Source organism: Oncorhynchus clarkii, chromosome 15, assembly GCF_045791955.1.
Source record: "Oncorhynchus clarkii lewisi isolate Uvic-CL-2024 chromosome 15, UVic_Ocla_1.0, whole genome shotgun sequence".
In the NCBI taxonomy this organism is placed as follows: Eukaryota; Metazoa; Chordata; class Actinopteri; order Salmoniformes; family Salmonidae; genus Oncorhynchus; species Oncorhynchus clarkii.
In genome coordinates, this window is record NC_092161.1 from 17,219,828 (window position 1) to 17,244,079 (window position 24,252).

Genomic DNA, 24,252 nt, shown 5'->3' on the forward strand with positions numbered 1-24,252 from the left:
TCGGTTAGGACAAGTCGGTTAGGACATTGTTTACAGACAGATTATTTCACTTATAATTCACTGTATCACAATTCCAGTGCATCAGAGGTTTACATACACTAAGTTGACTGTGCCTTTAAACAGCTTGGAAAATTCCAGAAAATTATGTCATGGCTTTAGAAGCTTCTGATAGGCTAATTGACATAATTTGGGTCAATTGGAAGTGCACCTGTGGATGTATTTCAAGGTCTACCTTCAAACTCAGTGCCTCTTTGCTTGACATGATGGGAAAATCAAAATAAATCAGCCAAGACCTCAGAAGAAAAATTGTAGACCTCCACAAGTCTGATTCATCCTTGGGAGCAATTTCCAAACGCAAATGGTTCTTCCAAATGGACAATGACCCAAAGCATACTTCCAAAGTTGTGGCAAAATGGCTTAAGGACAGCAAAGTTAAGGTATTGGAGTGGCCATCACAAAGCCAGGACCTCAATCCAATAAAAAAATGTGTGGACAGAACTGAAAAAGCGTGTGTGCGAGCCAGGAGGCCTACAAACCTGACTCAGTTGCACCAGCTCTGTCAGGAGGAATGGGCCAAAATTCACCCAACTTATTGTGTGAAGCTTGTGGAAGGCTACCCGAAACATTTCACCCAAGTTAAACAATTTAAAGGCAATGCTACCAAATACTAATTGAGTGTATGTAAACATCTGACCCACTGGGAATGTGATGAAATAAATAAAATCTGAAATAAATCATTCTCTGTACTATTATTCTGACATTTCACATTCTTAAAATAAAGTGGTGATCCTAACTGACCTAAGACAGGGAATTTTTACTGAAAAACTGAGTTTTAATGTATTTCAACTGTATGTAAATAAAGTCTTTCTGTTTTTGCTTTGTCATTATGGGGTATTGTGTGTAGACGGATGAGGGAAAACATTTATTTAATCCATTAATCCACAGGGCATTAATGTAATGTAACAAAATGTGGAAAAAGGGAAGGAGTCGAATGCACTGTAAATTTACAAATGACAAGAACACCAAGAGACAAAAATGCTATTTACACACTCGTTATTGTTATGTTATGATCTCGGAAGAAGGAGATAACTCCGACATAACCCAGAAAAGGGAAATATGAAAATGTATTTTTTTACCCCTTTTTCTCCCCAATTTCGTGGTATCCAATTGTTGTAGTAGCTACTATCTTGTCTCATTGCTACAACTCCCATACGGGCTCGGGAGAGACGAAGGTTGAATGTCACGCGTCCTCCGATACACAACCCAACCAGCCGCACTGCTTCTTAACACAGCGCGCATCCAACCCGGAAGCCAGCCACACCAATGTGTCGGACACCAATGTGTCGGAGGTTGCACCTGGCAACCTTGGTTAGCACGCACTGCGCCCAGCCCGCCACAGGAGTCACTGGTGCGCGATGAGACAAGGACATCCCTACTGACCAAGCCCTCCCTAACCCGGACGACGCTAGGCCAATTGTGCGTCGCCCCACGGACCTACCGGTCACGGCCAGTTAGAGCCTGGGCGCGAACCCAGGGACTCTGATGGCACAGCTGGCGCTGCAGTACAGCGCCACCCGGGAGGCCAACTTTTTCTGACCTGAAAATCACTGACGTCATGATTTGACCTCGTATTTTTCAGGTTCCAAGTTGTTTTGAACGTGGCATAAGTCCTATGTCTACTATTTTTGTTGTGTGTAGTAGGACCGCCGTGCCTTAGTGCGCATAGAAACAGGCTACGTGGCCAGCTCCTTTTTTTCGAGTTCCCAGTTGTTTTGAACGCACTGATCTCGGAAGAAGGAGATAACTCCGACATAACCCAGAAAAGGGAAATATGAACAAAGGAAACCTTATAAATGTAATTAAATAAACGTAACTTCTACCTCATGAGTCATGCGAACTTTAATGTGCACTATAAACATCACACCCACTCAGAGCAGGTTAAGAAATGGTTGGCTATAAAATGAAAATGTATCGTAGGCCTATCTAACATGAAAAACAAATGTGTTGCAATAAACGGTAAGGGGATGAAATGATGAAACGCTAGCAATTTTTGTAGTATTGGATGGAATCTATATTTACCACATAGGGTTTATGCAATGAAACGTGTGAAAGCAACAGCAAACATTTCAATGAGAAAAAAGGCACTCTCCACGCCTATGGGGCATCTTTGCCACAGTAATAATTAACTTTAACAAAAACATTCCAAATGCAAGCTTCAAAAGTAAATCAATTGTTAGGCTGCATACCAAAAGACCAGTAGGCATATATGCTAGTAATTGTTACATATCCAAAGAGCAGTAGGCATATATGCTAGTAATTGTTACATATCCAAAGACCAGTAGGCATATATGCTAGTAATTGTTACATATCCAAAGACCAGTAGGCATATATGCTAGTAATTGTTACATATCCAAAGACCAGTAGGCATATATGCTAGTAATTGTTACATATCCAAAGACCAGTAGGCATATATGCTAGTAATTGTTACATATCCAAAGACCAGTAGGCATATATACTAGTAATTGTTACATATCCAAAGACCAGTAGGCATATATGCTAGTAATTGTTACATATCCAAAGAGCAGTAGGCATATATGCTAGTAATTGTTACATATCCAAAGACCAGTAGGCATATATGCTACTAATTGCTGCCCCATTGCTGGTGAGCTTGCAAAGTAAACAGTTCATATTTTTGATCATTATTGGAGCTACAAGTTTTTTATTATGGCAATCCTCTCTCCATACAATTTGCATTTGTGCTGCACCCAATCCTATAGCAGTACAGCAAATCAGCAACATGTTCGCTAGCTCACCCGATCTGTATTGATTGACAGTCTGCTGGTCCAATCAGAGTCCCGAGTGTGTGTTTTCCAAACCAATCTTTTTTTGCAAGGGCAATGCTGCGGCTACTGTCTCTGGCTGCGTGTAAAGTAATCCATGTAGACTCTGTGCCAAAAAAATAAGTGACAAAACGTTACAAAACCTGGTCAGATAATTTCAAGTCCATGTCAAGTGTCAAGTTATTTTATTTTCTATCAAGCCGAGTCTAAAGTGATCAAATTTGTGACTTGAGTCAGACTCGAGTCCAAGTCATTTGACTAGAGTCCACAACTCTGCTATGGGCTACTAGGTTCCAGCCTAGCATCAATCACTTAAATTAGCCAAATAAAATGAATGTCATCACTCAGGTGACTGAGATATGAAAATATAAATCTTTGAAGCTTCCTTCACTTTAAATGAACTTTGGATCTGTTCCTGAAGGAGTGAGAGAGGGGGGGAACAAAAAAGAGAGAGAGTGAGAGAGAAATCAAATCAAATTGGTCACATACACATGGTTAGCAGATGTTATTGCGAGTGTAGCAAAATGCTTGATCTTTAGTTCCGACAGTGCACTAATATCTAACAAGTAATCTAACAATTCCACAACAACTGCCTAATACACACAAATCTAAGTAAATGGATGGAATAAGAAAATATACATATAAATATATGGATGAGCGATGACCGAGCGGCATAGGCAAGATGCAATAGATGGTATTAAATACAGTATATACATATGAGATGAGTAATGCAAGATATGTAAACATTATTGAAGTGGCCAATGATTTCAAGTCTGTATGTAGGCAGCAGCCTCTCTGTGTTAGTGATGGATGTTTAACAGTCTGATGGCATTGAGATAGAAGCTGTTTTTCAAGTCTCTCGTTCCCAGCTTTGATGCACCTGTACTGTCCTCGCCTTCTGGATGGTAGCAGAGTGAACAGGCAGTGGCTCGGGTGGTTGTTGTTCTTGATGATCTTTTTGACCTTCCTGTGACATTGGGTGCCGTAGGTGTCCTGGAGGGCAGGTAGTTTGCCCCCGATGATGTGTTATGCAGACCGCACCACCCTCTGGAGAGCCTTGCAGTTGTGGGCGGTGCAGTTGCCGAGCCACGTGGTGATACAGCCCAACAGGATGCTCTCAATTGTGCATTTGTAAAAGTTTGTGAGGGTTTTAGGTGACAAGCCAAATTTCTTCAGCTGCCTTCAGCCCCAGCTGTGCTCTGGACACCATATGTGAATTGAATGCCCCGCATCTATCTTCAGAGCTTGTACTGTTAGGTGACCTAAACTGGGACATGCTTAACACCCCGGCTGTCCTACAATCTAAGCTAGATGCTCTCAATCTCACACAAATTGTCAATGAACCTACCAGGTACAACCCCAAATCCGTAAACACGGGCACCCTCATAGATATCATCCTGACCAACCTGACCTCTAAATACATCTCTGCCTTCTTCAACCAGGATCTCAGCGATCACTGCCTCATTGCCTGCATCTGTAATGGATCTGCGGTCAAATGACAAACCCCTCATGACTGTCAAACACTCCCTAAAACACTTCAGCGAGCAGGCCTTTCTAATCGACCTGGCCCGGGTATCCTGGAAGGATGTTGACCTCATTCCGTCAGTAGAGGATGCCTAGTTATTCTTTAAAAGTGCTATCCTCACCATCTTAAATAAAAAAATGTACAACCAGGAACAGATATAGCCCTTGGTTCACTCCAGACCTGACTGCCCTTGACCAGCATAAAAACATCCTATGGCGGACCGCATTAGCATCGAATAGCCCCCGCGATATGCAACTTTTCAGGGAAGTTAGGAACCAATATACACAGGCAGTTAGGAAAGCAAAGGCTAGCTTTTTCAAACAGAAATTTGCACCCTGTAGCACAAACTCCAAAAAGTTCTGGGACACTGTAAAGTCCATGGACAATAAGAGCACCTCCTCCCAGCTGCCCACTGCACTGAGGCTAGGAAACACTGTCACCACCGATAAATCCACGATAATTGAGAATTTCAATAAGCATTTTTCTACGACTGGCCATGCTTTCCACCTGGCTACCTCTACCCCGGTCAACAGCCCTGCACCCCCCACAGCAACTTGCCCAAGCCTCCCCATTTCTCCTTCACCCAAATCCAGATAGCTGATGTTCTGAAAGAGTTGCAAAATCTGGACCCCTACAAATCAGCTGGGCTAGACAACCTGTACCCTCTCTTTCTAAAATTGTCTGCCGCAATTGTTGCAAACCCTATTATTAGCCTGTTCAACCTCTCTTTCGTATTGTCTGAAATCCTCAAAGATTGGAAAGCTGCCGCGGTCATCCCCCTCTTGCAACGAGACCCAAACTGTTACAGACCTATATCTATCCTACCCTGCCTTTATAAGGTCTTTGAAAGCCAAGTCAACAAACAGATCACCGACCATTTCGAATCCCACCGTACCTTCTACGCTATACAATCTGGTTTCTGAGCTGGTCATGGGTGCACCTCAGCCACGCTCAAGGTCCTAAACGATATCATAACCACCATCGATAAAAGACAATACTGTGCAGCAGTATTCATCGACCTGGCCAAGACTTTCGACTCTGTCAATCACCACATTCTTATCGGCTGTCACGGTTGTTATGAGAGACGGACCAAGGCGCAGCGTGATTTGAGTTCCACATTTTATTTCAGCCCAGTAACATAATATTGGACCAGGGGCAATGAGGGACAGGGAGTGGCTGTAGGAGGCCAGACGGAGCTGCATTGCGCACACACCATGCATGCAGCGTCGAAGGCCAAGACATCAGGACCCCCCCCCCCCCCAGGGTCCGACTGGGAACGCTGTGCCTTGCGGACCAGAGCCTCAATTCCCCAAACAACAGAAGCCACCGAACAAGAGGCAGGGAGGATGGGCTCAGATTCAGAGGGAGTGGCAGTGGAACTGAACAGACGGGATAGAGCGTCCGGCTTCACGTTTTTTGACCCTGGGTGTGAGATGGTGAGTAAGGAGGTATTCTAAATTCTTATGATCTGTCCATACCAGAAATGGATGTTCCAGTGGGCTGGGGCCAATCCACCACCACTTTCACCTTCTCTGGATCCATCTGAACATTCCCCTCAGCAATAATGTATCCCAGAAAGGAGATAGTGGAGCGGTGGAACTCACACTTCTCAGCCTTTACAAACAACTGATTCTCCAGGAGGCACTGACGGACTTGTCGCACATGGAGAATGTGTTCCTGGGCAGAACGAGAGAAAACCAGGATGTCGTCGAGGAAAACAAAAACAAAACTATTCAACATGTCCCGGAGCATATCGTTGACCAGGGCCTGGAAGACAGCGGGCGCGTTGGTGAGTCCAAACGGCATAAACAGGTACTCATAGTGTCCACTGACAGTATTGAAAGCTGTCTTCCACTCGTCTCCTTCACGTATCCGCACAAGGTGGTAGGCATTTCGAAGGTCCAGTTTGGAAAAGGTAGTAGCCCCCTGGAGAGGTTCGAAAGCTGAGGAGAGGAATGGTAGAGGATTTTTAATTGTAATGTCATTGAGGCCCCGGTAATAAATACATGGACACAGGGTCTTGTCCTTCTTCCCCACAAAGAAGAATCCTGCACCGGCAGGAGAGGCAGAAGGGCGAATGCTCCCAACAGCCAGTGAGTCCTTGATGGCCTTGGTATCAGAACCAGACAGAGAATATAGCTGGCCCCGAGGTGGTATGGTGCCCGGGAGGAGTTCAATAGCACAATCGTAAGGGTGATGTGAAGGAAGGGAGGTGGCACGACCATTGCTGGAAACCTCTAGGAGGTCATGATACTCTGCGGGCACGGCAGAGAGATCCGAGACCGTACTTAACCCTTGAGGCAGATGTTTCGGAGAAGGCTGTGCCACCTTTAGGCAGGAGCCAAGAAAAACCCAAAGCAACAGGTACAGTGCCTTGCGAAAGTATTCTGCCCCCTTGAACTCTGCGACCTTTTGACACATTTCAGGCTTCAAACATAAAGATATAAAACTGTATTTTTTTGTGAAGAATCAACAACAAGTGGGACACAATCATGAAGTGGAACGACATTTATTGGATATTTCAAACTTTTTTAACAAATCAAAAACTGAAAAATTGGGCGTGCAAAATTATTCAGCCCCTTTACTTTCAGTGCAGCAAACTCTCTCCAGAAGTTCAGTGAGGATCTCTGAATGATCCAATGTTGACCTAAATGACTAATGATGATAAATACAATCCACCTGTGTGTAATCAAGTCTCCGTATAAATGCACCTGCACTGTGATAGTCTCAGAGGTCCGTTAAAAGCGCAGAGAGCATCATGAAGAACAAGGAACACACCAGGCAGGTCCGAGATACTGTTGTGAAGAAGTTTAAAGCCGAATTTGGATACATAAAGATTTCCCAAGCTTTAAACATCCCAAGGAGCACTGTGCAAGCGATAATATTGAAATGGAAGGAGTATCAGACCACTGCAAATCTACCAAGACCTGGCCGTCCCTCTAAACTTTCAGCTCATACAAGGAGAAGACTGATCAGAGATGCAGCCAAGAGGCCCATGATCACTCTGGATGAACTGCAGAGATCTACAGCTGAGGTGGGAGACTCTGTCCATAGGACAACAATCAGTCGTATATTGCACAAATCTGGCCTTTATGGAAGAGTGGCAAGAAGAAAGCCATTTCTTAAAGATATCCATAAAAAGTGTCGTTTAAAGTTTGCCACAAGCCACCTGGGAGACACACCAAACATGTGGAAGAAGGTGCTCTGGTCAGATGAAACCAAAATTGAACTTTTTGGCAACAATGCAAAACGTTATGTTTGGCGTAAAAGCAACACAGCTCATCACCCTGAACACACCATCCCCACTGTCAAACATGGTGGTGGCAGCATCATGGTTTGGGCCTGCTTTTCTTCAGCAGGGACAGGGAAGATGGTTAAAATTGATGGGAAGATGGATGGAGCCAAATACAGGACCATTCTGGAAGAAAACCTGATGGAGTCTGCAAAAGACCTGAGACTGGGACGGAGATTTGTCTTCCAACAAGACAATGATCCAAAACATAAAGCAAAATCTACATCTGGTTCAAAAATAAACATATCCAGGTGTTAGAATGGCCAAGTCAAAGTCCAGACCTGAATCCAATCGAGAATCTGTGGAAAGAACTGAAAACTGCTGTTCACAAATGCTCTCCATCCAACCTCACTGAGCTCGAGCTGTTTTGCAAGGAGGAATGGGAAAAAATTTCAGTCTCTCGATGTGCAAAACTGAGCGAAAACCCCAAGCGACTTACAGCTGTAATCACAGCAAAAGGTGGCGCTACAAAGTATTAACTTAAGGGGGCTGAATAATTTTGCACGCCCAATTTTTCAGTTTTTGATTTGTTAAAAAAGTTTGAAATATCCAATAAATGTCGTTCCACTTCATGATTGTGTCCCACTTGTTGTTGATTCTTCACAAAAAAATACAGTTTTATATCTTTATGTTTGAAGCCTGAAATGTGGCAAAAGGTCGCAAAGTTCAAGGGGGCCAAATACTTTCGCAAGGCACTGAGGGGACTCAATGAGGAGGAGCTGAATTGACTCACTGTGATTTCCAGACACCTGAATATTAATGGGAACTGTACCTTGTCAGCTCGGGGGTTTGAACCTTCCGGTTACTAGTCCGGTTAATAGTCCAACACTCTAACCACTAGGCTACCCTGCCGCCCCAATAACCACAGCCAAACAAATGGATTAATTTATATAGAGTGCCTCCATGCTACATATTAGCAATTAATTACTTAAATTAAAATCATTAATATTGATTAAATATTTAATAAACATCAGAAAACACTTCCATGTTTTGTACCAACTCCATAGTTACCTGTGGCATGGTTACAATTACTACAACAGGTAACACAGATAATGTTCTTTATCAAAAGCAATCAGTACTTTTATGGAATTACAGTATTTGAATTGCATTTTTTGACTATTTAAATCAGAAAGTACAAAATTAATAGACTTAAAATGAGTATTAATTTACAGTACAGCATTATGCTATGGAGAGAAACATATTTGTCATCCAAACTGCTGAATACCTTCCATTGTCAAGATGTTTTAAGGACTCAAAAAAGACACAAGAAAGAAATGGCAATTTAGAGCAATTAGGATCTCAAGAAATTTCCAGAAGTCGTGCCACTTAAATATATTTAAGTGTTCTCTGTTGACAGTTGTTTGTGACAAGGTTAATGTTAGACGTATTCTTGCAGATTATATGGGGAAAATGCATTTAATTCATGGCTGTTTTATGTGAGTGTTCACATGATGGTAATACTGTGCTTTCGGAAAGTATTCAGACCCCTTCCCTTTTTCCACATTTTGTTATGTTACAGCCTTACTCTAAAATTTATTAAATCGTTTTTTTCCCTCATCAATCTTTACACAATACCACATAATGATAAAGCATATTTTTTTGTGCACATTTATTAAATGAAAAACGTTATATCACATTTACATAAGTATTCAGACCCTTTACTCAGTACTTTGCTGATGCACCTTCTGTAGCGATTACAGCCTCGAGTCATCTTGGGTATGATGCTACAAGCTTGTTACACCTGCATTTTGTACACAAGCTCTGTCAGGTTGGATGGGGAGCGTCGCTGCACAGCTACTTTCAGGTCTTTTCAGAGATGTTCGATCGGGTTCAAGTCCGGGCTCTGGCTGGGCCACTCAAGGACATTCAGAGACTTGTCCCGAAGTCACTCCTGCGTTGTCTTGGCTGTGTGCTTAGGGTCATTGTCTTGTTGGAAGGTGAACCTTCGCCCCAGTCTGAGGTCTGGAGCAGGTTTTTATCAAGGATCGCTCTGTACTTCACTCCGTTATTGTTTCCCTTGATCCTGAAAATCTGCCAGTCCCTGCCACTGAAAAACATCCCCACAGCATGATACTGCCACCACCATGCTTCAACGTAGGGATGGTGCCAGGTTTGCTCCAGATGTGACACTTGGCATTCAGGCCAAAGAGTTCAATCTTGGTTTCATCAGACCAGAGAATCTTGTTTCTCAACAATTTGGTGCCCTTCCCCAGATCTGTGCTTCAGCACAATCCTGTCTCGGAGTTCTACGGACAATTCCTTTGACCTCATGGCTTGGTTTTTGCTCTGACATGCACTGTCAACTGTGGGATGTTATATAGACAGGTATGTGCCTTTCCAAATCATGTCCAATCAAACACATTTTCCACAGGTGGACTCCAATCAAGTTGTAGATACATCTCAGGGATGATCAATGGAAACAGGTTTCACCTGAGCTCAATTTCAAGTCTCATAGCAAAGGGTCTGAATACATATGTAAATAAGGATTTTTTATTTTTAGAGATTTGCAAAAAAAATCTAAAAACCTGTTTTCACTTTGTCATGATGGGGTATTGTGGATAGATTGATGAGTAAAATTTTTATTTAATCCATGTTAAAATAAAGCTGTACCGTAACAAAGTGTAGAAAATACTTTCTGAATGCACTGTATTTTGTCATTGTTCATCATGTTGTTTCCATTTATCTACGTTTGACTTCCTCAATATGAAAATAAAGTGAAGTTGTCAGGATAAGGGGAAATCAGTGTCACGTTCTGACCTTATTTCGCCGCTCTAAAGAGGCCACGGAGGCGGGTTAAGAGGCAGACAAAGACTATGGTGGAGTGGGGTCCACGTCACGCGCCAGAGACGCCACCGCGGAGAGACGCCCGCCCAGACCCTCCCCTATAGGTTCAGGTTTTGCGGCCGGAGTCCGCACCTTTGGGGGGGAGGGGTACTGTCACGTTCTGACCTTTATTTCCTTTGTTTTGTCTTTGTTTTAGTATGGTCAGGGTGTGAGTTGGGGTGGGCAGTCTATGTTCTTTTTTCTATAATTTGGGATTTCTGTGTTTGGCCTGGTATGGTTCTCAATCAGAGGCAGCTGTCAATTGTTGTCCCTGATTGAGAACCATACTTAGGTATCCTGGTTTCACCTTTGAGTTGTGGGTGATTATACTTTCTGTGTAGTGTGTGTTGCACCTGACAGGAGCTGTTTCGGTTGAGCTTTTTGTTTCTTTATTAGATGTTGTTCAGTTTAAATAAATAACATGAACAAGTACCACGCTGCACTTTGGTCCTCACCTTCTTCCACCGACGACCGTTACAATCAGGCATCAAAGCCAACAAGGTCAAGGCGATCCTGATCTTGACATCTTGACAAAATAAGTGCAGTAAATTGCCCAAATCAAGTATACAATGGATTCCACTCCCAACCTCACTAGAATATTTGGCTTTGAGAAAAATGTGTTACAGTAGACAGTTACAACCCAGAATCTGTTCAAGTCAAATGTACACTCGCATGTAGAGTACATTGCATTGTTAAGAGGTGGCACTGTATTGTCATTTGTCACTTATCTGGGATCCTAATTGTCCCTTGCTGTAGCCTTGAGACAGTTAACTTTGTGTAGGACACTGCAGCTTCTCTAACTTCATTATTCCAGTGTGTGACTCATAAACGATAGGGGCGTTATAGATTATCCTATGACAGGAACCAAACAGACAATGGTGTTGGTTTGTGAAAGAAATGCTCAAATTCTTTAATCATCACCAAAATTACATCAACAATCAACCAAAACCACAAAACTTTTAATTTGATTAGCTTAGGAGGACATTCATCCACGTAAACAATTCTGCCCTAAAGTTTGTTGTTGCAGTATGTTGTAATTAAAGTGACGGTTTTTCAATCTCTTTTGATTAGTTCAGTTCACTGGGCTGTGCAGCTACACCCACACAGATTCCAGGTGGAAGGTCAACTCAGGTGGGCTGCCCTCAGTCGCTGTTCCTCAACAGAAGCTAATAAGAATGATGTTTTCCGTAGTAACACTACAATTTGATTAGGGATTTAGAATTGCACTCTGAATGCTTACGGACATATAGTCTGTTCTTGTTCTACAGCTGTTAAGCTCTCCAGCTGAGATGATTTTTATGATGGTTTATGTGGGTGTAAGTGTGTTTAGTATGATGGTTTATGTGGGTGTAAGTGTGTTTAGTATGATGGTTTATGTGGGTGTAAGTGTGTTTAGTATAATGGTTTATGTGGGTGTAAGTGTGTTTAGTATGATGGTTTATGTGGGTGTAAGTGTGTTTAGTATGATGGTTTATGTGGGTGTAAGTGTGTTTAGTATAATGGTTTATGTGGGTGTAAGTGTGTTTAGTATGATGGTTTATGTGGGTGTAAGTGTGTTTAGTATGATGGTTTATGTGGGTGTAAGTGTGTTTAGTATGATGGTTTATGTGGGTGTAAGTGTGTTTAGTATGATGGTTTATGTGAGTGTAAGTGTGTTTAGTATGATGGTTTATGTGGGTGTAAGTGTGTTTAGTATGATGGTTTATGTGGGTGTAAGTGTGTTTAGTATAATGGTTTATGTGGGTGTAAGTGTGTTTAGTATGATGGTTTATGTGGGTGTAAGTGTGTTTAGTATGATGGTTTATGTGGGTGTAAGTGTGTTTAGTATGATGGTTTATGTGGGTGTAAGTGTGTTTAGTATGATGGTTTATGTGAGTGTAAGTGTGTTTAGTATGATGGTTTATGTGAGTGTAAGTGTGTTTAGTATGATGGTTTATGTGGGTGTAAGTGTGTTTAGTATGATGGTTTATGTGAGTGTAAGTGTGTTTAGTATGATGGTTTATGTGGGTGTAAGTGTGTTTAGTATGATGGTTTATGTGGGTGTAAGTGTGTTTAGTATGATGGTTTATGTGAGTGTAAGTGTGTTTAGTATGATGGTTTATGTGAGTGTAAGTGTGTTTAGTATGATGGTTTATGTGAGTGTAAGTGTGTTTAGTATGATGGTTTATGTGGGTGTAAGTGTGTTTAGTATGATGGTTTATGTGAGTGTAAGTGTGTTTAGTATGATGGTTTATGTGGGTGTAAGTGTGTTTAGTATGATGGTTTATGTGGGTGTAAGTGTGTTTAGTATGATGGTTTATGTGGGTGTAAGTGTGTTTAGTATGATGGTTTATGTGGGTGTAAGTGTGTTTAGTATGATGGTTTATGTGGGTGTAAGTGTGTTTAGTATGATGGTTTATGTGGGTGTAAGTGTGTTTAGTATGATGGTTTATGTGGGTGTAAGTGTGTTTAGTATGATGGTTTATGTGGGTGTAAGTGTGTTTAGTATGATGGTTTATGTGGGTGTAAGTGTGTTTAGTATGATGGTTTATGTGAGTGTAAGTGTGTTTAGTATGATGGTTTATGTGGGTGTAAGTGTGTTTAGTATGATGGTTTATGTGAGTGTAAGTGTGTTTAGTATGATGGTTTATGTGAGTGTAAGTGTGTTTAGTATGATGGTTTATGTGAGTGTAAGTGTGTTTAGTATGATGGTTTATGTGAGTGTAAGTGTGTTTAGTATGATGGTTTATGTGGGTGTAAGTGTGTTTAGTATGATGGTTTATGTGAGTGTAAGTGTGTTTAGTATGATGGTTTATGTGAGTGTAAGTGTGTTTAGTAGGTTACACACACAAGTCCAGTCATCTGAGTTGTGAGTGTTTGATATAACATAGTCACACTTGCCACTGGGGTGCTCGTGGCTTAGTTGGACGGAAAGGCAGACCGAAAAGGAGACAAACCAAACCAACCAACCAACCATGGATACAGCACATTGCCCCAGGCCGACCTAACGACAAGGAATAACGGCCGCTGCTTTGTCACAACCCTATCACACTCCTCTTCCCAGCCCATAATAATATCCATACACCCCAAATAGGAACGCTGGCACTCACTAACTGTTCCCACTCATCTGTAAGTATGAATCATCAGCTTTTATTTGCAGTACAAAATGCAAATGAGGCCTTGCGGCCATCACTGAGCGTTCCCTCCCTGCACTTCTGTTTGGAGACAATGAGGAAATGAATCACGTAGCTCAACTATAGGGTGAAATGTCCGTTAAAATACCAAGCTTCATAATGAGAAAGAGAGAGAGCCGAAACAGAAATAAACCTGTGAATTTGATTTGCAGCAGGTGCAACGAAGCAAACCCCTGGTGATGTCACAAAGGGACTGGCGGAGTGTTTACGTTATGCTGTTTTGATCTCATGATTGGGAATAACATAAAACAAACAGATTTTTTATGTTGAATTAAATTCAGTGTAGAGCGCTTGTGAGTGTTCCTACGGAGATAGTTGTTGCTGGCGCCAAATAGTTCAAGTCTGTGTGTTGTTGTGTTTTCATGAGAGAGAATCCTGAGGTGTCTTTAAGTTTGAAAAGGAGCTAACGTGGACTCCATGGAAACCAATTAAAGAATAGGTCAAACAGATGCGATTCTTGAACAGGTCTCTCTATCAAAGTCCCATTGTTCAGAAAGAAGAAGACGTTCCTGTTTCTCTCCGCCCACCCAGTTCACTACCATGCAAAATCCAATTTGAATTCCAGTGAGTTCCCTCACTGACCACACTATATTTTAATTGCAGTCGTCCGTAAGTAGGGAGACCCCCTGCTACCCTCCCTCTAGCTCTCTCTCTCTCTCTCTGTCTTTCTCTCTCTCTCTCTCACTCTCTCTATCACTCCTTCTCTCTTTCTCTCCCCCTGCCTCTCCTCTCTCTTTCTGGTTATGACAGTCCATTGTTCCACTGTGTGTAATTGTTAAGACTTCTCCCATCCCTGGTTTCTACAATGACCAGTCTGCATGACGGCCGGAACCCCACATATTTCCTCCCAGATATAGTGAGGAGTAATAAGTCTCTACCTCCCGTCCACCCCCACACTGACCTCCCCAGAGAGACGCAGTCAGTCAACTGGTACCTCACAATGTAAAAATGTATTTCACATAGCCTGTAAAGTTAATTCCAAATGATTTCTGAGGCTTGTGGTTATGGTAACTCAAGAAAATGATGTTATCTGTATTATTTAGAGCCAAGGAAAATGCCTCTGGATTTGTATTTTGGGCATCTGTCATGTTCAGGGAGGAAACAGTGGTAGAGCGAATGTCACCAAGACGTGTCCCACTGTCTTCGTATGGATCCGAGCACACAGACATGGCATGTGTCGTTTAGCAGTGCCGTGACGTAGGCTAGCACGGCATTGACACCCTGTTAGGAATGAGTGACAGGGAGCAGAGCAGTCTGGGTGATAGCCACTGGAGGAAGTTTACTTCAGCCCTTTGGCTAATGAGCATCCCTAGCTCTGACAAGCCACAAAAACACATGGTGTAGGAAGGAAGCCACAGCGCTTCAGAATGACACATAAACTAAGATGCAATTCTGGACTCACTGGTGTAGGGGGACTTTATTTACCCTCACAAGCCGCCTTATCTCACGAGCTTACATGAATGTTCACTGTATGGATATGTACCCTGACTATACCAAACATCAGGAACACCTTCCTAATATTGAGTTGCACCCCCCCCCCCCTTTTTTTTGCCCTGAGAACAGCCTCACTTTGGCGGAAGGACTCTACAAGGTGTTCCACAGGGATGCTGGCCCGTGTTGACTCCAATGCTTCCCACAGTTGTGTCAAGTTGGCTGGATGTCTTTTGGGTGGTGGACCATTCTTGATACACACGGGAAACTGTTAAGCGTGAAAAACCCAGCAGTGTTACAGTTCTTGACACAAACCGGTGCAACTGGCACCTACTACCCATACCCTGTTCAAAAACTCTTAAATCTTTTGTTTTGCCCACACATACACAATCCATATCTCAATTGTCTCAAGGCTTAAAAATCGTTATGTAACCTGTCTCCTTCCTTACATCTACACTGATTGAAGTGGATTTAACAAGGGACATCAATAAGGTATTATAGCTTTCACCTGGTCAGTCTTATGACATGGAAAGGTGTTCCTAATGCTTTGTATACTCAGTGTGTATGATACCACAGTGGTAATCAGTCTGGTAATCAGGAGGCTAGACTTTATTAGAGATAATTTAGCAACCGTACCTTTCTCTCTGCATACACACATTTCAAGTTACATCCCAGATTTTCTTAGCAGGTAAGTTGACTGAGAACACATTGTCATTTACAGCAACAACCTGAGAACAGTTACATGGGAGAGGGATGAATGAACTAATAGAAAGCTGGGGATGATTAGATGGCCATAACTGTATGAGGGCCAGGAGACTGGGGTTGACACCCCTACTCCTATAATAAGTGCCATGGGATCTTTAGTGACCACAGTCAGGAAATCCATTTTACTGTCCATCCGAAAGATGACACCCTACACAGGGTAATGTCCCCAATCACTGCATCGGGATCTTTTTTTTAAACCAGAGGAAAGAGTGCTTTCTACTGGTCCTCCAACAACACTTCCAGCAGAATCTGGTCTCCCATCCAGGGACTGACCAGGACCAACCCTGCTTAGCTTCAGAAGCAAGCCAGCAGTGTGATGTAGGGTGGTGTGCTGCTGATGATTCAACATGTGAGACAGGGCTTAAGCCATAGGATGGGGTGTGTGGCTATGGAGCTTGCCAAGCCTTGCTTCCTGTCCAAGCTGGCCAATGGAGGGTCTAGAGGAGGGGATGAGAGGGTCAAGGGTTCAGGTGCAGTAGGGGTTCCACTGGAACCGCAGTGTTGGGGATGATCTTGAGTTAGGGATCAAATCAAATTGTATTTGTCACAGGTGCCGAATACAACAAGACATGTAGACCTTACAGTAAGCCCTTCCCAACGATGCAGAAAATATAAACACGAGAAATAAAATACAATTTAGAGAAGGCAATGGCAAGAGCTCTTCTTTAAAGCCAACCCCTGTGCTAACATGACCAAGCGCAGCTATCCTCAGAGTTCTTATTTCTGTTACCAACCATCACTGAAACTGCGACAGCATATTCCCACTAGCCTAATAGACATCTTTCCGTTGACGTTCACAACTGATTAGGCCGTTTTAAAGGTAAATTAACAGATGAAAAAGTGTGAAAAATGTCTGCTTTCTTTTAATCCTCAAAGGTAATTCCCACTTGTACTTATTTAGCTTTTTCACAGTGAGTTGCTGAGGGCTTGTATTTTAAAGTGTTTCAGCTTTTCAGCCCTGTCTTCACACGCATGTCGCACACGTCAGCACCGTCCAGAGCTGCTTTGAAGAGTCAGAGAGAGAGAGAGAGAGAGAGAGAGAGAGAGAGAGAGAGAGAGAGAGAGAGACAGAGAGAAAGAGAGAGACAGAGAGAGTGTGAGAAAGAGAGAGAGTGAGAGTGAGAGTGAGAAAGAGAGAGAGAGAGAGAGAGAGAGAGAGAGAGAGAGAGAGAGAGAAAGAAAGAGAGAGACAGATACAATTTCCCCCTTGGGGAAACACCAGAAGAACCTACATAAAGTCTTCAGTTCATCTTTCAAAATACCAATTTGTCACTGTAGATTTGGTGAGAAACAATTTGTATTCGGTTTCTGTCTTGTTTTCCTTCCCCATGGTCCAACGTCGTCAAACCGGATAGCGTCACATTGAGCAGCACTTTGACGCTTAAAAGCTTCACTGTCTTTGAGGAACTGTGTGAAGGTTTTGTCAGAGTGGGAGCATGCCGTGTGTTTCTCCAAGCCATAACTTCAAGATACGGTTAATCGCTAGCTCTTTATGGTTATTGATCTACCCCGACAAAAATATATTTTCAGGAATAATCGTTTCATAAACGTTTAACAACACATTTGTCGTCTGCCCATTTCTAATATATATATTTTTCTCATACAAACATGTAGGGCTAATATTAACCAGCCCTTGTGTAACATTTAAACTCTTCCCCCTTGTGTAAACACTCCGCCTTTACTTTTCAACTATTCCCCTTTGTGGTATCAGGCATAGTTTTCATTAGGCTCATTATGCACCTATGAGCGAATTAGGAGAGGATCAATACCGACCCTGGATGCCCCTCACAGATAACCCAGTAAAGGACCAGATCATTACCAGCGCTTCCAAGCGGCTTCAAAAGGGATTTCTGCAGGCCACACCCACTGGGTTATGATGGGGATGACCCATTGTAAAGGTTTTGGCAAAGTTGATATTTCCGTTTCTGTGTATTCTGATTCTAGAATCCGATTGAGGGTTGGAAAAAGATGGTAACCCCAGGGCTGTTTGGAAGGATGGGATATTTACAGACACTTTTAGAACTACTGAGAGCCAGTGAAGATTTGTCATGCTGTCAGATTTAGCAGCTTTATGAACTGGAGTAGGAAAGCTAAGGGGGATTTGTGATGAATGTGAACTAAAAGGGGGGCGTACTGTGTATGAACTGAAGGAGGGTTGTGGAGTTGTGTGTGGCATATTAACTGCCAGTGGGGTGGTTGAAATAATAAACATAGAAACAGAACCAGGGCTGTAGTTTTAACACATAAAGAGGTAGACGAGAAGTGGTATCATAACAGCTGAGCTTGGAAAAGGGATTTTATCTTACATCAACCGAACTTTGACTACAGCCAGTGGATCCTAATGCGTTGTAAGGGTATTGACTGAGGTCTGTGGGTGTCCCTTCTATATGATGCCCTCCAACTCAGCTCCCACAGTGTAGAGTAGCGGGCTGAGGGATGACCTCTGTTAACTGCTGTGATCCCAGCCATTGACCAACTCTCTCTCCGCTTCCAAGCCCCAGCATGGAGTCAATGGATAATACTGCAGTCCAATCACACACACACACACACACTCCTTTACACACACTCACACAAAACTCAAAATGTTATCTCAAGGACTCTCCATTCCATGCTGTGTGTTTTCTAGGAACCAGGCCAGGTTTGGTGAGAGGCTGTCCACGGCCGGAGCAGCTTCTGTAGTGTTTACCGGCCCCACAGTACTTAAGGGAGACCCCAGCTGTTTGTCTCCCAGCACCTCCTACACACAACCAAAACAGAACAGTGACACACCACTGTGACCGGGGCAGAGAGTGGTGTAACCCTCTCCGTTTAAAATAAAGGTTCTCCAACCAAACAGGTTCACCTTCAGTCCCTATTTGTCCTGTAATATGACATTATGCTTGAAGTCACAAGAGCTGGAACAATGTACCTTGAATCTGTGAAATGTATGGAAAGCTGTGTGCTTTCACAGAGAGAGGGCGGAATGTGTAGGAGGTGGTTTGTCTTCTCGCTCCTCCCTTTCAGGGCGTGAGCTGTCGTGCCGGGTTGAAAGTTGTTTGGAAGCAGCAGGTAGAGTCATGAGGTATTGACCAGAGTAAAACGAGGTCTCTGTTCACATCACACTAGCTCAGTACAGGCCTTGACCTCAGCTGTCATAGAGCCATCGACTGGCTCCCTTCCGGCACAGTCTGCTCATTGACTTAAGTCAAAGATGCAATTAGAATCATAGTCTAAGGAATGTTGGTCTGATATTGATAACAGCGCCACTAAATCAGTTTGCCATGCAGCCCTAAGCCATTGAAGTGATTTTGGTTTGTTTTGCTCTAATTCTCCTGAGAGCCATCCAAGGAGTGGATTTACAAAGTGACGCTACAGTAGTGTTCTATTTGACGCTACTGACGCCACTGTACTGTTCTGTTCTATTTATGAAGGTGAGGTGCAGAGCACTGCGATGGATTGGGAGCTTTTCTGTATGTTGACCTTGCAAGCCGAGGGAATAGGAGAGTTAAGCTCGCAGTGTGTCTTCACTTCCCTCTTACCCATGACCCACCAGGATGCGTCCTCCATCACTGACTGTCATCCACTATCTGTTAGTCTTGACAGCAATGTCAGACCAGTAGCTAGGAGACCTGACTGGCCCCAGCATACAGACTGACAACCAGGCTGGCAAAGCAGACAAGAGAAAAGTCAGCTCACCTTACTTTCAGAGACATTTCGAGAAAGTCAACTCCTGAAGGACCGATGGTTTACCTTCTTTTCAATTTAATTCAATTCAAGTGGCTTTTTTGGCATGGGAAACATATGTTAACATTGCCAAAGCAAGTGAAGTAGATAATATACAAAAGTGAACTAAACGTTAAAAATGAACAGTAAACATTACACTCACAGAAGTTCCAAAAGAATAAATGTTACAAATGTCATATTATGTATATATACAGTATATATATATATATACATAGTTACAACAGTGTTGTAATGATGTGCAAACGGTTAAAGTACAAAAAGGAAAATAAATAAACATAAACATAAAAATAATAAATAAACATAAATATGGGTTGTATTTACAATGGTGTTTGTTCTTCACTGGTTGCCCATTTCTAGTGGCAACAGGTCACAAATATTGCTGCTGTGATGGCACACTGTGGTATTTCACTCAGTAGATATGGGAGTTAATCAAAATAGGGTTTGTTTTCAAATTCTTTGTGGCTCTGTGTAATCTGAGGGAAATATGTCTCGAATATGGTCAGACATTTGGCAGGAGGTTAGGAAGTGCAGCTCAGTTTCCACCTCATTTTGTGGGCAGTGTGCACATAGCCTGTCTTCTCTTGAGAGCCAGGTCTGCCTACGGCAACCTTTCTCAATAGCAAGGCTATGCTCACTCAGTCTGTACATAGTCAAAGCTTTCCTTAAGGTTGGGTCAGTCACAGTGGTCAGGTATTCTGCCACTGTATACTCTCTGTTTAGGGCCAAATAGCATTCTAGTTTGCAGTTTTTTTGTTAATTCTTTCCAATGTGTCAAGTAATTATCTTTTGTTTTCTCACGATTTGGTTTGGTCTAATTGTGTTGCTGTCCTTTCTCTTAATTTCTATCTGATTAATACCTGAGAAACCAACTGTGTGGACTGGACTCCTTAGCCAATCACTAGTCCTCCAGGACTTTTACTCTCCCGCTGGTGGCTTCTCTCAGGGACTGTTCTACTTCTCTCGGGGACTGTTCTACTTCTCTCAGGGACTGTTCTACTTCTCTCGGGGACTGTTCTACTTCTCTCGGGGACTGTTCTACTTCTCTCGGGGACTGTTCTACTTCTCTCTGGGACTGTTCTACTTCTCTCTGGGACTGTTCTACTTCTCTCAGGGACTGTTCTACTTCTCTCGGGGACTGTTCTACTTCTCTCGGGGACTGTTCTACTTCTCTCGGGGACTGTTCCACTTCTCATGTCTATTAAGTCTCCCAGCCAAGTGGGCGACAGTGGTTTATACAATCCATAAATAAATATATAAGCTTCACTTACACACAACCAGCTGGTTTTGTGTAACTCTGTCAACAGCTGTTCTCTTCCATTTAGTCAAGCCTGCGATTGTGCAATCATATCACTTGCTATACCATCCCCTACCTTCCTTACTCTATTTCTCTCAACTCCTGGAGGACTTCTCTCGCTCCCTTCCCCCCCTCCCTAACTCACTTCCGATCTTTCTCTCTCTCTCTCTCTCTCTCTCTGTTTTTGTGTCCCCCTCTCTCTCCATCTTTCTCTCCTCATCTCTTCGTCTGATACTGGGTCAGCTGTGACATAGAAGTGTAAAGCAGCAGGCTAATTTAAACTAAATGCATGCTCTTCAATCGATCGCTGCCCGCACCTGCCCGCCCGTCCAGCATCACTACTCGGTTCTGACTTAGAATATGTGGACAACTACAAATACCTAGGTGTCTGGTTAGACTGTAAATTCTCCTTCCAGACTCACATTAAACATCTCCAATACAAAATTAAATCTAGAATCGGCTTCCAATTTCGCAACAAAGCATCCTTCACTCATGCTGCCAAACATACCCTCGTAAAACTGACCATCCTACCGATCCTCGACTTTGGAGGCAATGACATTGCCAACAATCTACTCAACAAATTGGATGCAGTCTATCAAGGTGCCATCCGTTTTGTCACCAAAGCCCCATATACTACCCACCACTGCAACCTGTACGCTCTCGTTGGCTGGCCCTTGCTTCATACTCGTCGCCAAACCCACTGGCTCCAGGTCATCTACAAGTCTTTGCTAGGTAAAGCCCCGCCTTATCTCAGCTCACTGGTCACCATAGCAGCACCCATCCGTAGCACGCGCTTCAGCAGGTATATCTCACTGGTCACCCCCAAAGCCAATTCTTCCTTTGGCCGCCTCTCCTTCCAGTTCTCTGCTGCCAATGACTGGAACGAACTGCAAAAATCACTTTGCACCCCAGTATCTCTACTTGCACATTCATCTTCTGCACGTTCTACCATTCCAGTGTTTAATTGCTATATTGTAATTTCTTCGCCCCATGGCCTATTTATTGCCTTATACCTCCCTTATCCTACCTCATTTGCACATGCTGTATATAGGTTTTTCTACTGTATTATTGATTGTATGTTTGTTTATTCCATGTGTAACTCTGTGTTGTTGTATGTGTCGAATTGCTTTGCTTTATCTTGACCAGGTCGCAGTTGCAAATGAGAACTTGTTCTCAACTAGCCTACCTGGTTAAATAAATAAAGGTGAAATGTAAAAAAATAACCATGCTGGTTATTTATGAACATTTGAACATCTTGGCCATGTTCTGTTATAATCTCCACCCGGCAAAGCCAGAAGAGGACTGGCCACCCCACATAGCCTGGTTCCTCTCTAGGTTTCTTCCTAGATTTTGGCCTTTCTAGGGAGGTTTTCCTAGCCACCGTGCTTCTACATCTGCATTGCTTGCTGTTTGGGGTTTTAGGCTGGGTTTCTGTACAGCACTTTGAGATATCAGCTGATGTACGAAGGGCTATATAAATCAATTTGATTTGATCACCCTGTGCTAATTATAGTGCACCCTGTGGTAATTACAGAGCACCCTGAGGTAATTACAGAGCACCCTGAGGTAATTACGGAGCACCCTGTGATAATTACAGTGCACCCTGTGGTAATTACAGAGCACCCTGTGGTGATTACAGATCACCCTGTGGTAATTATAGTGCACCCTGAGCTAATTACAGATCACCCTGTGGTAATTACAGATTACCCTGTGGTAATTACAGATTACCCTGTGGTAATTACAGATCACCCTGTGGTAATTATAGTGCACCCTGGGGTAATTACAGATCACCCTGTGGTAATTACAGATTACCCTGTGGTAATTACAGATCACCCTGTGGTAATTATAGTGCACCCTGAGGTAATTACAGAGCACCCTGTAGTAATTACAGATCACCATGTGGTAACTATAGTGCACCCTGTAGTAATTACAGATCACCATGTGGTAACTATAGTGCACCCTGTGGTAATTACAGAGCACCCTGTGGTAATTACAGATCACCCTGTGTTAATTATAGTGCACCCTGTGGTAATTATAGTGCACCCTGTGGTAATTACAGATCACCCTGTGGTAATTATAGTGCACCCTGTGGTAATTACATAGTACCCTGTGGTAATGACAGTGCACCCTGAGGTAATTACAGAGCACCCTGTAGTAATTACAATTCACCCTGTGGTAATTATAGTGCACCCTGTGGTAATTACAGAGTACCCTGTGTTAATTACAGATCACCCTGTGTTAATTATAGTGCACCCTGTGGTAATTACAGAGCACCCTGTGGTAATTACAGAGCACCCTGTGGTAATTACAGAGCACCCTGTGGTAATTACAGTGCACCCTGAGGTAATTATAGTGCACCCTGTGGTAATTATAGTGCACCTTGAGGTAATTATAGTGCACCCTGTGGTAATTATAGTGCACCCTGTGGTAATGACAGAGGACCCTGAGGTAATTACAGAGCACACTTTGGTAATTACAGTGCACCCTGTGGTAATTACAGAGCACCTTGTGGTAAATTCAGAGGACCCTGTGGTAATTACAGAGTAGCCTGCAGTAATTACAGAGCACCCTGCAGTAATTACAGAGTAGCCTGCAGTAATTACAGAGCACCCTGCCGTAATTACAGAGCACCCTGCCGTAATTACAGAGCACCCTGCCGTAATTACAGAGCACCCTGCAGTATTTACAGAGCACCCTGCCGTAATTACAGAGCACCCTGCAGTAATTACAGAGAACCCTGTATTAATTACAGAGCACCCTGCCTTTAATTACAGAGCACCCTGCAGTAATTACAGAGCACCCTGCAGTAATTACAGAGCACCCTGCCGTAATTACAAAGCACCCTGTGGTAATCTATACAAACCACTATATTGTATATAATGATACCAGGGGCTGACATGTTGTTTGAATTACAAATTAAGCCACTATACAATTATTTTAGAGAGAGTGTGTGTGTGTGTGTGTGTGTGTGTGTGTGTAGCCACTTTAGCTCCTCATTAAGATTCCCCTCCTCACACTACCTGCAGTACATATAGCAATGTCACTGGTAGGCTCATTTCCATAGCTGTCAGAACCTTGGCTCTCAGGGTGAGTCTCACACTGGATATAATTAGTGGGGTCCAAAATTATTTTGAAAATAGCATGTGGGGGGCAACACAATCAGTCTGTATGTATAGAGGTTGATAAAGTCTTTATAAAGTCTTGATAAATATCAACAGGTACAACTTGATAAAATGTAATAGATATAATGGCTCAAAATTGTTACCTGTTTGTCCCTCTATTCTCTCTGCTCCTTCCACAGAAGACCGCTGTAAGATTGGGTATTCATATGCAACATCACAGCCAAGCTCTCGGAAAAGAGACAGTCTTATTGAGCATCAGCTATT